The 16,123-nt window shown below is 37.8% G+C and overlaps 1 long non-coding RNA gene across 3 annotated transcripts in view; it reads right to left on the bottom strand.

Moving 5' to 3' along the window:
- LOC128663365 (uncharacterized) overlaps positions 1 to 16,123 on the bottom strand; it is a 215,631-nt gene that overhangs the window by 160,361 nt on the left and 39,147 nt on the right. The gene's annotated exons all lie outside the window — the stretch shown is intronic.

Here is a 16,123-nt window from a genome sequence, read left to right as displayed (position 1 = left end):
AAATAATAATATTGAATAGGTAGGTTCCAAAAAGAAGGTGAAAATTCAAAAAATGTGAAATTCAAATGATTGTGATCCACATAAAGTGATTTGTGTCAAAAATGAAAAAAAATGAAAAAATCACTCCAAAAATGTGAGAAATTATGAGAAATATAAAAATATAAAAATAAAAAATGAAAAATTTGAAAAATGTAAAAAATCTTTGGGCAACTAGTGTGTACACAAGCTAGTGAACGTGAAAAAATGAAAAAGATGGGGGTAGTAGTGCACTTGTTAAGTGAAACTGGTGTGTCTCCTGGACGTTGTTCCCTTGGCTGGAATGTCTTTTGGATGTTATAGTTGTAATCCCAATATATGAGGGGTATATAAAAATAAAAATAGAATGTGAGAAAATATAGATGAAAATCTGAAGATAAGTTCCAGAGTGTCACTCCATTTGCTGGAGTGTCCTTTTGTTTGTAATCCTGATTTGTTAAAAGGTATATTTATGAAGAAGAAAAGAAAAAATATAAAAATATTAAAAATATTTGTAAAAAATATTTGTAAAAAATATAATAAAGATTGATGCTGGGAAAATCCTCAAAACCTGTAAATAAAGGATAGTAGCATAGGGTGATACTGTATAAAATCTTCTATAACTAAAGGTATAAACTCACCATAAATCTGTCAATGCATTTCGGCCCAAGTGGAGTCTTTTTTTCAAGACTATACATATTTTCAAATCTAGGAAGGCTATTCTTTTTGGCTGTATTCAGATGTTAGACGAATATTTAGATCATTTTGGTTTTAGTTTACCTTAGAAATTCCAGTAATTTTTCTTGGCTTCCTTCCCAGATAAAGAAAATATCATCTAAAAAATCTAAGCCAAAGGGGGTATATTGCCCTGTATATTCTATATTCGCTTCAGTAAATACATGTTCAGCCTCCCACCATCCTAAAAACAGGTTTGCATATGTGGGGGCACATGCTGTCCCCATTGCCGTTCCTCTTGTTTGTAGGAAGATTGATTGTTAAAAGTAAAGAAGTTATATTGTAGTATGAATTTTAATAGGTTGATAATAAATTCATTATGTAATTCATCTTCCTCTGCTCGTTGGTCCAGGAAATATTGTACTGCTTTGATTCCTTTATCATATTCTATGGAAGTGTACAATACCTCCACATCCATGGTGACTAACCATGTATTTTCTTCTATGTAGATATTATCCAATTTTTGTGAAACTTCTATGGTATCCTGTACATAGGATGGTAGTTCATGTACAAATGATCTTAATCGAAAATCAACATATTGACTAGCTTTTTCTGTTAGGCATCCCATTCCAAATAATATTGGTCTTCCCGGGGGACTCAGCTGATTTTTATGAATTTTGGGAAATGAGGTAGAGGGTTGCCACTTTAGGGTTAGATACTGTTAAAAAAAAAATATTTTGGTGTAATGATTGAATTCCTCTGTGCTTTATCTATCATATGGTTATATATCTGTTGATATCCATGTGCTGGGTTGAAAATTAGTCTCGTATAGCAGTTTTTGTCATTTAATTATTTATTTATTTCCCTCAGATACATTTCTAGGGGCCAGGCTACAATATTTCCTCCTTTGTCCGATTCCTGATTATCACTTCTTTCAAAGTTTGTATTTCTTTCAAAGCATTTCGTTTATGTATGTTAAGTTTTTAATTTTTGGTTGTGGAATTTCAAATCTGTAATTTCTTGACATACTAAGTTGTTAAATACCTTTATTTGAGATGCATATATGCTCTTTGCTACAAAGGTGGACTTGTTTGTAATCTTATTTCTCCATTTGTTTTGACCAGCATTTTCGTTTTCATTTAATAGTTCTTCTAAGTCTTTTAGACTGTTCATTTCTTCTTCACTCCATCCCAATACTGGAGGTTCATTGTGAAAATGCTTCTTCAATGCCATTTTTCTCAAAGTATAATTGTATGTCTTTTATTATTTCAAATTTATTTGTATCTTAGGATGGACAAAAGGACAGACCTTTGTATAACACAGAAATGTGATCTTTCGTCAATGGTTTTGTAGATATATTGATAACTCTCATTGTTTCATCCTTAGATTAGAGAAGGTTCTCGGAGGTCTCCTGGTTTCTCTCCAGTTCTGATGAACTGTTGGTTTGTGGTTGTGACCTCTGGTTGGTTTTTTTGCTTGTGTTTCCCGCCTCTTCTGGTTGTCCTCCCCCCTCTCCTTATTCTAAAAAATGTTGCTTTCTCTTGTTTCTGGTGTTCATTTTTGTATTTTTAATTGATGTTGGAAGTAGATGTACTTGGTTGTTTCTTCATTTATTGATTCTACTTCTTCCTCATCTTTATCCGTAATAGAACTTTACACTACATTTGCTTTGGCTTTTTGATTGGGGTTACTGTAGAATCGTCTTTTTTCTCCATTTATACAGTCGTTAGAAATCTTGGATATCTCTATTTAATTTCCCTTATTTTTGTGTTCTTTAGTTTTCTTCCTACTTGTCTAGTTCTTTTTGATAAGCTTATATACAGTCTCTCAAAATCTGAGTGACTTTCAATCTTTTTTTAGGGTATCATTGTATTCATTTATTACATTCCATCTTAACATAAAAATGTGATTAATTTCAGGCATATGTAATTGGAAACAATGCCAATACCACCTTTAACTTAATGTAAATAGAGAATTGATCCCAATTGGCTGTCTAAGCATAACAGACCAGCAACAAAGAACCAAATGATTCCCCAAGAGAGGAGGGACTTACAATAACGGAAGGATATAAAATATCCTAAAACTATGGCGGCCCGCCCGCCTTTGATAAGCAAGTTTTTTGCGAAAAACGTCAGGGGGGTGTTGTGGAACGATGGGGTTCCTATTTTTGTAAATTTTAACTAACATCAGAAAAATTCAAACTGTTTAAATTACTAATTGCCGAAAATAGTTAATAGCAGACGCTGTTAGTGACATGAGGTATCACTACACACGCCAACATTGGTACTAGCTGGGGAATTCTTTACTTATATGGGACAGCAAACTAGGTACAAAATAGCATAACAATTTTAAACCAGCAGTTGTGATACACTCGCTAAGTGTCAGCAGCAAGCCAGCAAATTAGATACTGAAAACCATTTTATACAAGTTAATATTTGGAGTCATTGGGGAAATACTTACATTTAACCCAATAGTAACAAATGTTGCAATACTTTAGAGCTGAAATTCCACAAGTTGTAACATATATGTGATGGGCAGTGAGGTCAGAGGCAGGTGAGGCACTGGCTAGGATATGCCTTCATTCTTTACATATCCTTTGTTGAAGGAAATAGCAATGTACATGGGGGAGCCAATCACATGAGGTATCTATTGTGCAGCCCACCAATCAGCAACTACTGAGCATATTTAGATATGATTTTCAACAAAGGATATCAAGAGAATAAAGGAAATTAGATATTAGATACTGAAAAACCATTATACAAGTTAATATCTGGAGTCAATTGGGGAAATACTTACATTTAACCCCAATAGTACAAATGCCGCAATACTTTAGAGCTGGAATTCCGCAAGTTGTAACATATATATTATGTGCCAACTAGTAAGCTACCATTCTTGACATAGATAACTAACTACAGATCGAATTAACTACATATTTGAATGAATCTAGAGTTTATTAACCTAAAGATTGGAAGTTACCTCGCACAAATAGAAGCCTTACAGGGCGAGTTCAATCAACATTATGACAAATAGCTAAAAACTGGATATTGAGAAAATTAAAATCAATATCTATATTTGCATTAAAATACACTATCAGTAACATGAGATATCACTATACATGCTAATATTTATACTAATTATGGAATTAATTACTCATATGGTCCAGCAACTCAAGTTGCACAAATAGCTTAAAACTATTTAAAACCTGCAATCATTATACACTCGTAAAGTGTCAGGCAGCAAGCAAGTTAACCAGGTATTAAAAATCCTTACACTAGCTAATATCTGGGATTATTGGGGAAATGCTTACATGTAATTAAATAGCAACAAATGTTGCAATAAAACTTTAGAGCTGAAATTCTGCAAGTTGTAACTTTATAGGCTGAAGTTAATCACATTATTACTAGCAGCAGAAAACACGATATTGAAAAATCACAACCCATCACCTATTTTGCATCAAAAATCCGAATTTCTCCAACCATTGGTGGTGTCGGGTCCACGGCGTCATCCTTACTTGTGGGATATTCTCTTCCCAACAGGGAATGGCAAAGAGTCCCAGCAAAGCTGGCCATATAGTACCTCCTAGGCTCCGCCCACCCAGTCATTCTCTTTTGCTGTTGCACATGGGCAACATCTCCACGGAGATGGTTAAGAGTTTTTTGGTAGTTTTAATGTAGTTTTTAATCTTCTATCCAAGTGTTTGTTATTTTAAAATAGTGCTGGTATGTACTATTTACTCTGAAAAAGAAAAGGATGAAGATTTCTGTTTGTAAGAGGAAGATGATTTTAGCAGACAGTAACTAAAATCGATTGCTGTTTCCACACAGACTGTTGAGATGAAGTAACTTCAGTTGGGTGGAAACAGTTAGCAGACTTTTCTGCTTAAGTATGACATAGCCATATTTCTAACAAGACCTTGTAATGCTGGAAGGCTGTCATTTCCCCTCATGGGGACCGGTAAGCCATTTTCTTAGTCAAACATAAAAGAATAAAGGGCTTAAAAAAGGGCTTAAAAACTGGTAGACATTTTTATGGGCTAAAACGATTGCTTTTTTGGGGCATATTATGCAGATTCTAGCTAATAATTGGCATTATAAATCTTGGGGAACGTTTAAAAAACGGCAGGCACTGTGTTGGACACCTTTTTTAGTCTGGGGGCCTTTTCTAGTTACTAGACTGAGCCTCATTTTCGCGCCATTACTGCGCAGCTTGTTTTTGGAGAGCAAGGCATGCAGATGCATGTGTGAGCGATCTAAGAATCACTAAAAAAGCTTTCTACGAAGGCGTCATTTGGTATCGTATTCCCCTCTGGGCCTTGGTTGGGTCTCAGCAAAGCATATAGCTGGGACTGTATAGGGGTTCAATTTAAAAACGGCTCCGGTTCCGTTATTTTAAGGGTTAAAGCTCTGAAATTTGGTGTGCAATACTTTTAATGCTTTAAAGACACTGTGGTGAAATTTTGGTAATTTTTGAACAATTCCTTCATACTTTTTCACATATTCAGTAATAAAGTGTTTTCAGTTTGAAATTTAAAGAGACAGTAACGGTTTTATTTTAAAACGTTTTTTGTGCTTTGTTGACAATTTTAAAGCCGTTTAACATGTCCTGTACCTTCAGATAAGCTATGTTCTATATGTTAAGGAAAGCCAATGTGTCTCCCCATTTAAATTTATGTGATAATTGTGCCATAGTGTCCAAACAAAAGTAAGGACAGTAAGCCAAGATAATGATATTGCCCAAGATGATTCCTCAAATGAGGGGAGTAAAATGATACTACATCATCCCCTATTGTGTCTACACCAGTTTTGCCCACACAGGAGGCCCCCTAGTACATCTAGTGCGCCAATACTTATTACAGTGCAACAATTAACGACTGTAATGGATAACTCCATAGCAAATCTTTTATCCAAAATGCCTACTTATCAGAGAATGCGCGATTGCTCTGTTTTTAAACAACTGAAGAGCAAGAGGGCGCTGATGATAACTGTTCCGACATACCCTCACAACAATCTCAAGGGGGCCATGAGGGAGGTTTTGTCTGATGGAGAAATCTCAGATTCAGGAAAAATTTCTCATCAAGCTGAACCTGATGTTGTGACATTTAAATTTAAATTAGAACATCTCCTGCGTACTGCTTAAGGAGGTGTTATCTACTCTGGATGATTGTGACAATTTGGTCATTCCAGAGAAATTATGTAAGATGACAGTTCTAGAGGTTCCGGTGCCCCCCCCGACGCTTTTCCTAATACCCAAGCGGGTGGCGGACATAGTAAATAAAGAGGTGGGAAAAGCCCGGCATACCTTTTGTTCCCCCCCCTATATTTAAGAAATTATTTCCTATAGTCGACCCCAGAAAAGGACTTATGGCAGACAGTCCCAAGGTCGAGAGGGCGGTTTCTACTCTAAACAAACGCACTACTATTCCTATCGAAGATAGTTGTGCTTTCAAAGATCCTATGGATAAAAAATTAGAGGGTTTGCTTAAAAAGATTTTTGTACAGCAGGGTTACCTTCTACAACCAATTTCATGCATTGTTTCTGTCACTACGGCAGCGTGTTTCTGGTTCGAGGAACTAGAAAAGTCGCTCAGTAGAGAATCTTCATATGAGGAGGTTATGGACAGAGTTCACGCACTTAAATTGGCTAACTCTTTTGTTTTGGATGCCGCTTTGCAATTAGCTAGATTAGCGGCGAAAAATTCAGGGTTTGCTATCGTGGCGCGCAGAGCGCTTTGGCGAAAGTCTTGGTCAGCGGATGTGTCTTCCAAGACAAAATTGCTTAACATTCCTTTCAAAGGTAAAACATTATTTGGACCCGATTTGAAAGAGATTATTTCAGACATCACTGGGGGAAAGGGCCACGCCCTCCCATAGGATAGGTCTTTTAAGGCTAAAAATAAGCCTAATTTTCGTCCCTTTCGCAGAAACGGACCAGCCTCTAACTCTGCATCCTCTAAGCAAGAGGGTAATGCCTCACAGCCCAAACCAGCCTGGAAACCAATGCAAGGCTGGAACAAGGGTAAGCAGGCCAAGAAGCCTACCACTGCTACCAAAACAGCATGAAGGGATAGCCCCCGATCCGGGACCGGATCTAGGGTTGGGCAGACTCTCTCTCTTTGCTCAGGCTTGGGCAAGAGATGTTCAGGATCCTTGGGCGCTAGAAATAGTTTCTCAAGGTTATCTCCTGGAATTCAAGGAACTACCCCCAAGGGGAAGGTTCCACAGATCTCACTTATCCTCAAACCAAATAAAGAGACAGGCATTCTTACATTGTGTAGAAGACCTGTTAAAGATGGGAGTGATACATCCAGTTCCAATAAGAGAACAAGGAATGGGATTTTATTCCAATCTGTTAGTAGTTCCCAAAAAAGAGGGAACATTCAGACCAATTTTGGATCTGAAAATCCTAAACAAATTTCTCAGGGTACCATCGTTCAAAATGGAAACTATTCGAACGATCCTACCCACCATCCAGGAAAGTCAATTTATGACTACCGTGGACTTAAAGGATGCGTACCTACATATTCCTATCCACAAGGAACATCATCAGTTCCTAAGGTTCACTTTTCTGGACAAGCATTACCAGTTTGTGGCACTTCCATTCGGATTAGCCACTGCTCCAAGGGTTTTCTCAAAGGTACTAGGGTCCCTTCTAGCGGTTCTAAGACCAAGGGGCATTGCAGTAGTACCTTACTTGGACGACATCCTAATTCAAGCGTCGTCCCTGTCAAAAGCAAAGGCTCATACGCACATCGTCCTAGCCTTTCTCAGATCTCACGGATGGAAGGTGAACAAAGAAAAAAGTTCTCTGTCCCCGTCAACAAGAGTTCCCTTCTTGGGAACAATAATAGATTCTTTAGAAATGAGGATTTTTCTGACAGAGGTCAGAAAATCAAAACTTCTAAGCTCTTGTCAAGTACTTAATTCTGTTCCTCGTCCTTCCATAGCGCAGTGCATGGAAGTAATAGGATTGATGGTTGCAACAATGGACATAGTTCCTTTTGCACAAATTCATCTAAGACCATTACAACTGTGCATGCTCAGACAGTGGAATGGGGATTATACAGACTTGTCTCCGATGATTCAAGTAGACCAAAAGACCAGAGATTCACTTCGTTGGTGGCTGACCCTGGACAATCTGTCACAGGGAATGAGCTTCCGCAGACCAGAGTGGGTCATTGTCACGACCGACGCCAGTCTAGTGGGCTGGGGCGCGGTCTGGGAATCCCTGAAAGCTCAGGGTCTATGGTCCCGGGAAGAGTCTCTTCTCCCGATCAACATTCTGGAACTGAGAGCGATATTCAATGCTCTCAGAGCTTGGCCTCAACTAGCAAAGGCCAAATTCATAAGGTTTCAATCAGACAACATGACGACCGTTGCATATATCAATCATCAGGGGGGAACAAGGAGTTCCCTGGCGATGAAAGAAGTGACCAAGATAATTCAATGGGCGGAGGATCACTCCTGCCACTTGTCTGCGATCCACATCCCAGGAGTGGAAAATTGGGAAGCGGATTTTCTGAGTCGTCAGACATTCCATCCGGGGGAGTGGGAACTCCATCCGGAAATCTTTGCCCAAATAACTCAATTATGGGGCATTCCAGGCATGGATCTGATGGCGTCTCGTCAGAACTTCAAGGTTCCTTGCTATGGGTCCAGATCCAGGGATCCCAAGGCGACTCTAGTAGATGCACTAGTAGCACCTTGGACCTTCAACCTAGCTTATGTATTTCCACCGTTTCCTCTCATTCCCAAGCTGGTAGCCAGGATCAATCAGGAGAGGGCCTCGGTGATCTTGATAGCTCCTGCGTGGCCACGCAGGACTTGGTATGCAGACCTGGTGAATATGTCATCGGCTCCACCATGGAAGCTACCTTTGAGACAGGACCTTCTTGTTCAGGGTCCATTCGAACATCTGAATCTGGTTTCCCTCCAACTGACGGCTTGGAGATTGAACGCTTGATTTTATCAAAGCGTGGGTTTTCAGATTCTGTAATAGATACTCTGATTCAGGCTAGAAAGCCTGTAACTAGAAAAATTTACCATAAAATATGGAAAAAATATATCTGTTGGTGTGAATCCAAAGGATTTCCATGGAACAAGATAAAAATTCCTAAGATTCTATCCTTTCTACAAGAAGGTTTGGAGAAAGGATTATCTGCAAGTTCTCTAAAGGGACAGATCTCTGCTTTATCTGTTTTACTTCACAAAAAGACTGGCAGCCGTGCCAGATGTTCAAGCATTTGTTCAGGCTCTGGTTAGGATCAAGCCTGTTTACAGACCTTTGACTCCTCCCTGGAGTCTAAATCTTGTTCTTTCAGTTCTTCAAGGGTTTCCGTTTGAACCTTTACATTCCATAGATATTAAGTTACTATCTTGGAAAGTTTTGTTTTTGGTTGCTATTTCTTCTGCTAGAAGAGTTTCAGAGTTATCTGCTCTGCAGTGTTCTCCACCCTATCTGGTGTTCCATGCAGATAAGGTGGTTTTGCGTACTAAGCCTGGTTTTCTTCCGAAAGTTGTTTCTAACAAAAATATTAACCAGGAGATAGTTGTACCTTCTTTGTGTCCGAATCCAGTTTCAAAGAAGGAACGTTTGTTACACAATTTGGACGTAGTCCGTGCTCTAAAATTCTATTTAGAGGCTACTAAAGATTTCAGACAAACATCTTCCTTGTTTGTTGTTTATTCTGGTAAAAGGAGAGGTCAAAAGGCGACTTCTACCTCTCTTTCCTTTTGGCTTAAAAGCATTATCCGATTGGCTTATGAGACTGCCGGACGGCAGCCTCCTGAAAAAATCACAGCTCACTCCACTAGGGCTGTAGCTTCCACATGGGCCTTCAAGAACGAGGCTTCTGTTGACCAGATATGTAAGGCAGCGACTTGGTCTTCTCTGCACACTTTTGCCAAATTTTACAAATTTGATACTTTTGCTTCTTCGGAGGCTATTTTTGGGAGAAAGGTTTTGCAAGCCGTGGTGCCTTCCATTTAGGTGACCTGATTTGCTCCCTCCCTTCATCCGTGTCCTAAAGCTTTGGTATTGGTTCCCACAAGTAAGGATGACGCAGTGGACCGGACACACCAATGTTGGAGAAAACAGAATTTATGCTTACCTGATAAATTACTTTCTCCAACGGTGTGTCCGGTCCACGGCCCGCCCTGGTTTTTTAATCAGGTCTGATGAATTATTTTCTCTAACTACAGTCACCACGGTACCATATGGTTTCTCCTATATATATTTCCTCCTGTCCGTCGGTCGAATGACTGGGGTGGGCGGAGCCTAGGAGGGACTATATGGCCAGCTTTGCTGGGACTCTTTGCCATTTCCTGTTGGGGAAGAGAATATCCCACAAGTAAGGATGACGCCGTGGACCGGACACACCGTTGGAGAAAGTAATTTATCAGGTAAGCATAAATTCTGTTTTATACAGCTATCTAATATAAGCAGTAACAAATGCAATACTGAGAAATAATAAAACCTGTATGTACATTCATATGATAAGCTCAAATCCATTTGGTGAACTTATATTTGGACAAGCAATATAAGCTGCAACATAAAAACAGCATTTATGCTTGTACTAACAAGATAAAAACATAACATGTAAAATATTATATGAACTCATTAAACAGTGAGACACAATTAACATCCAAGTATGAACACTAGGTCAAGGGATATATCATATTAAGTGATTATATAAAAATGGGGTATATGTTGATAACGTATGACATATAGACATTATAAATAGGAAAACCTGAGTATCGTCTATATGGGAGAAAATAACTCTATATTATATTATATATACATATAATATTGTATATACACCATAATCACAACCATTTAGTCACATTGTGACTCAAGATGTACACCATATCAACCAATTAGTACTTGGTTAATGCTCAACCCCACTAATTTGACTCACAATAAAGAACCAGAGAGAGACCTGGATTTATTCACATCGCATATTATAGAGGGGCGATTTCAATGTAACAATCATAGTGTTCCCTTATATAGTTTATCAAGAATTTATAAGGCTGGTAAACAAGATAACAGGAAACACTCCAAACAACAGTTGAATTTCTGATGGGATTTTAATTTGTATGTTGTTTCCCCATCTTTTAAATGAACAATAAAAGGTTATATTTTATTTTTTAAGTTCCTACCTGTATCACAGTCTGGCATAGAGTGCTACTATAGCATTTCTTTCTGTGGAATGTTGTTCCAATAGCTTTTTGTAAATAAAAGAAGATTGTCTGCATACAATGAACAATCCAATTTTTCCTTTGTGCCCTACCTTTATACCTTGTACCCTCTCTCTTAAGGCAAATGCCAAAACTTCTATTGCAATGTCAAACAACAAAGGGAGAAAAAGGGCATCCTTGCCATGTACCTCTTTCTAAAGACTATGCTTTTAGATAATTGGCCAATTTACTATAAAAGCCGTTTCAGGTTTATTATATAACAGTATGTTCTTCACAATTTCTATTAATCTTTTAGGGATCCAAATCAGTTACAAAGTTGAAAATAAATTATCCTATTCTAAAAAATCAAAGCTTTTACAGTCATCAAATGATATAATTAATGCGTCTGAATCTTCATTATCGAATGTGGGTCTAATGTTCCTATTAAAATAATCGACTGTTAGGAATATGTTCCTTATATTTGTGGCAGAGTTCATGCCTTTTAGAAACCCCTGTTTTATCTGAATATATAATAGTCCTTAAAGGATCTGAAGTCTATCTGCAAGAATGCCAGTTAAGACCTTGTAGTCGTGTTTAACAGAGATATTGGTCTATATGCATTCATACTCTCTGGACTTTTATTAGGTTTAAGTTTTAAAGTTGTCCATGATGATGTTAAAATTGATGACATTTTTTTCCCTTAACAAAATACCGATTGAATAATTGCTTCCAGTGCTGGAGTAACCTGATCAATCATTAATTTGTAATATTCTTTTGGCAGTAAGTCTGGGCTTATTGATTTACTATTCTTCAATTTCTTAATGGCATTTTTAATTTCCTTCTCAAAAGTATTAGCCTATAAGCTTTCTGTTTGACTTTCATCAAATTTCAGTTTCTGTATATACTTTGTCCATAATTTTATTGGTCCTATAGGCCTCGGTTTACTAAATCTGTTAATCAAGTTAGCTAAACATTTCCCAGTTTTATTACCGTATTTAAAGTATTTTGCACTCACTTTTATTTCCTGTTGTGTAGCAGATTTTAACAGCCAGGGCATCTCTTGCTTTTTTTAGCTTCTTCATAATCTTGCCAGCATAAAATTGAGGGGTTATTTAAGTACCTATTGTAAGCATGCACCAGCCATTTAGTTAGTCATTTTTTAAATCTACTTACAAAGGCTATAATCTCCCCCCCTAATCACTGCTTTGGAACGCTTCCCCAATATACCTTTGATTTTGCTATATACTCTTGATTAATTTGTGTATTTTCCTGCCACCTTTGTGTAAGGGAGGTTTCAAAATTAAGATAATGTGTTAAGTAGTGTGAAAAGCTAAAATATTTGAAAAAAACCTTTTAAACTATTTACAAAGATGTCTAAGACAATCGGTTTATGATCAGATATAGTAATATCCTTTATAGACATTTTAAAAATCTATAGCAAAAAGGTATTTCAGGAGTTGAAAACGTAAATCCTTGATTATGTCTTGTGAGTTTTAGAAACACATGTAAAATCTCTACTCGTTGGGTTATTAATCTTCGATGTATCCATTAGTTCAACTTGCTTAAAAGTCATAGCATCAATTTATCCCTCCTGTTTTTCCTCAGATATTTAAATGGCCTAAATCTATCAATGGGAACCTGTGAAACCATATTAAAATCCACTCCCACTATAATGTTCTCTTCAGAGAACTCTATTAATTTAATTTGCAGGCTTAGCACAGAACCCGGGTGCATATTCATTCAGACATTAGACATTACAAAAACGTGAACGATATCTTCACAATTTAAATTTTTAAAATCATATACCTCTCCTCTGGATCATAATAACTTGACCTTATTGTATATCTGGCGGTTTTCTCTTTACAGGTGGCCCTCGTTTTACAACGGTTCAATTTTACACCGTTTCAGAAATAACAACCTTTTTTTCCAGTCATGTGACTGCTATGAAAAAGCATTGAGAAGCAGTGCATTATTAAAATAAGCCAGTAGGTGGAGCGGTCCGCTTGTGTAGTAGCAAAGCCAAGAAAGCTGAAATTATTCAGTTTAACAAGACCTGAGCTATCGAGCAGATTTCAAAGGAACAAGATCTTCCTGTCTATAAATCAGTCCAGATTGGAATGCATAGAAAGAACTGTTTGCAGAAAAATGCAAGTGAAGTCTGTGTTGTGTGATTATTTTATTAGGTTTATAATGTGTTTAGCAAATGTTTTTGTTCATTTAACTTAGTTTAATTATATAATTCTGTGTTTGGTGTGATTATTTTATTAGGTTTATAATGCTGTTTAGCATTATAAGTTCATTTCAAAGCTTGAAAATAATGTATTAGGTGTGTTACCTATGACAATTTTGAAACAACAGTTTCAATTTACAACCATTCATTCCAGAACCTAACCCCAGCATAAACTGAGGGCTACCTGTATAAAAATAGCCACCCCTCTTTTCCCTCAATTTACAGAGGGTACCTAAAACATTCTGTACCCAACCAGACCATAGCTTAATTAATTCTTCTCCCTTAAAATGAGTCTCTTGTATGAAGGCGCCATCCGTCCCTAATCTCTTAAATGTGTAAAGTATTGATATTCTTTTATAGGGGAAGTATTGCCACCACATTCAAGAGACAAACACAGATTGTGTTATTCACTTAATAAAATAATAATAACAACAACAACAACAAAAAAACCCACATCCCAAACCACTCCTCATACCAATCATTACCCATGATGTTATTTTCTTTTTTTTGAGTCGCCATGTTCATCTTTAAGATTTCAACCTGTTTAGACATGAATTCCTCTGCTTCTTTTTCATTATTCTAGAATTTTCACCTCATTATCAATTTGAACTTTTATTCTAGCTGGATACATCAAAGTAGCATTTAAACCCAGATGTATCATCTTAGTACAAACTAGGAGCCATGACTCTCCTCTTAGTTGTGAAAATGGGAGATGTAAAAAAATATATAAACAAGATGTGACATATAATCTATAGTAATATGGAGAGAAGTGAAATGTGAAAATACAAAAAAAAGTGTATATTTTAAGACCAGCACGGCCTCAGGGAGATTGCAATATCAGTTCCCTAAATTTTAATATATTTTACCACCCTTGATAAGAGGGCTTTCTAAAAAGACTATTTTTTTTCACTCATATACACTGTGTGCAGAATTATTAGGCAAATGAGTATTTTGACCACACTCATCCTCTTTATGCATGTTGTTTTACCTCCAAGCTGTATAGGCTCGAAAGCCTACTACCAATTAAGCATAATTAGGTGATGCTGCATCTCTGTAATGAGAAGGGGTGTGGTCTAATGACATCAACACCCTATATCAGGTGTGCATAATTATTAGGCAACTTCCTTTCCTTTGGCAAAATGGGTCAAAAGAAGGACTTGACAGGCTCAGAAAAAGTCAAAAATAGTGAGATATCTTGCAGAGGGATTGCAGCACTTTAAAATTGCAAAGCTTCTGAAGCGTGATCATCGAACAATCAAGCGTTTCATTCAAAATAGTCAACAGGGTCGCAAGAAGCGTGTGGAAAAACCCAAGGAGCAAAATAACTGCCCATGAACTGAGAAAGTCAAGCGTGCAGCTGCAAGATGCCACTTGCCACCCAGTTTGGCCATATTTCCGAGCTGCAACATCACTGGAGTGCCCAAAAGCACAAGGTGTGCAATACTCAGAGACATGGCCAAGGTAGAAAGGCTGAAAGACGACACCACTGAACAAGACACACAAGCTGAAACGTCAAGACTGGGCCAAGAAATATCTCAAGACTGATTTTTCTAAGGTTTTATGGACTGATGAAATGAGAGTGAGTCTTGATGTGCCCAGATGGATGGGCCGTGGCTGGATTGGTTAAAGGGCAGAGAGCTCCAGTCCGACTCAGACGCCAGCAGGTGGAGGTGGAGTACTGGTTTGGGCTGGTATCATCAAAGATGAGCTTGTGGGGCCTTTTCGGGTTGAGGATGGAGTCAAGCTAAACTCCCAGTCCTACTGCCAGTTTCTGGAAGACACCCTTCTTCAAGCAGCGGTACAGGAAGAAGTCTGCATCCTTCAAGAAAAACATGATTTTCATGCAGGACAATGCTCCATCACACGCGTCCAAGTACTCCACTGCGTGGCTGGCAAGAAAGGGTATAAAGAAGAAAATCTAATGACATGGCCTCCTTGTTAACCTGATCTGAACCCCATTGAGAACCTGTGGTCCATCATCAATGTGAGATTTACAAGGAGGGAAAACAGTACACCTCTCTGAACAGTGTCTGGGAGGCTGTGGTTTGCTGCTGCACGCAATGTTGATGGTGAACAGATCAAAACACTGACAGAATCCATGGATGGCAGGCTTTTGAGTGTCCTTGCAAAGAAAGGTGGCTATATTGGTCACTGATTTGTTTTTGTTTTGTTTTTGAATGTCAGAAATGTATATTTGTGAATGTTGAGATGTTATATTGGTTTCACTGGTAAAAATAAATAATTTAAATGGGTATATATTTGTTTTTTGTTAAGTTGCCTAATAATTATGCACAGTAATAGTCACCTGCACACAACAGATATCCCCCTAAAATAGCTATAACTAAAAACAAACTAAAAACTACTTCCAAAACTATTCAGCTTTGATATTAATGAGTTTTTTGGGTTCATTGAGAACATGGTTGTTGTTCAATAATAAAATGAATCCTTAAAAATACAACTTGCCTAATAATTCTGCACTCCCTGTATATACTAAAGTACAAAACTTTTATAAGACAAAGCCTTCATACTTAATTGTATACCTTAACCCAGCGGTGGGCAAGAGGTAGATCGCGGTCTACCAGTGGACCTCGAGTCAATTTTGAGGTGACCACCTGGAAGATTTCAAAAGGTCTGCATAATAAGATAAACATTTCTCATACATCTAGATTCTGAGTGAAGAGCCCTCACCACTGAAGAGTATGAGAAATGTTTCTCTTATGCAGACTTTTGAAATTGGCTATGAGTCTATGACGGCGGTATGTGTACTTCAGCATGCATGACACAGCTGTAGCTGAACTTTGGTTACTGCCTGTCCCAAACTATTTACTTTTTGTCTCAAGACGTGGTCAGTCCATAGTACCGACTCTTCATGCGCCAGGCTGAGATGCTGCTCAGTATCCCTGGGTTTGGCAGTTCCAGGTCCTGCTCTGTTTAATATTCTGCTGCTACTTTGTAGTTCTGTCCTCCGTTAATTGTCACCAGGCTCGCTGGGTGAATGGTCTGGTGTTGTTTTTTCCCAGGGGTCTCTGTT

This window comes from Bombina bombina, chromosome 6 (genome assembly GCF_027579735.1).
Source record: "Bombina bombina isolate aBomBom1 chromosome 6, aBomBom1.pri, whole genome shotgun sequence".
Taxonomy (NCBI): domain Eukaryota; kingdom Metazoa; phylum Chordata; class Amphibia; order Anura; family Bombinatoridae; genus Bombina; species Bombina bombina.
This window is presented reverse-complemented; position numbering and strand designations above follow the sequence as displayed.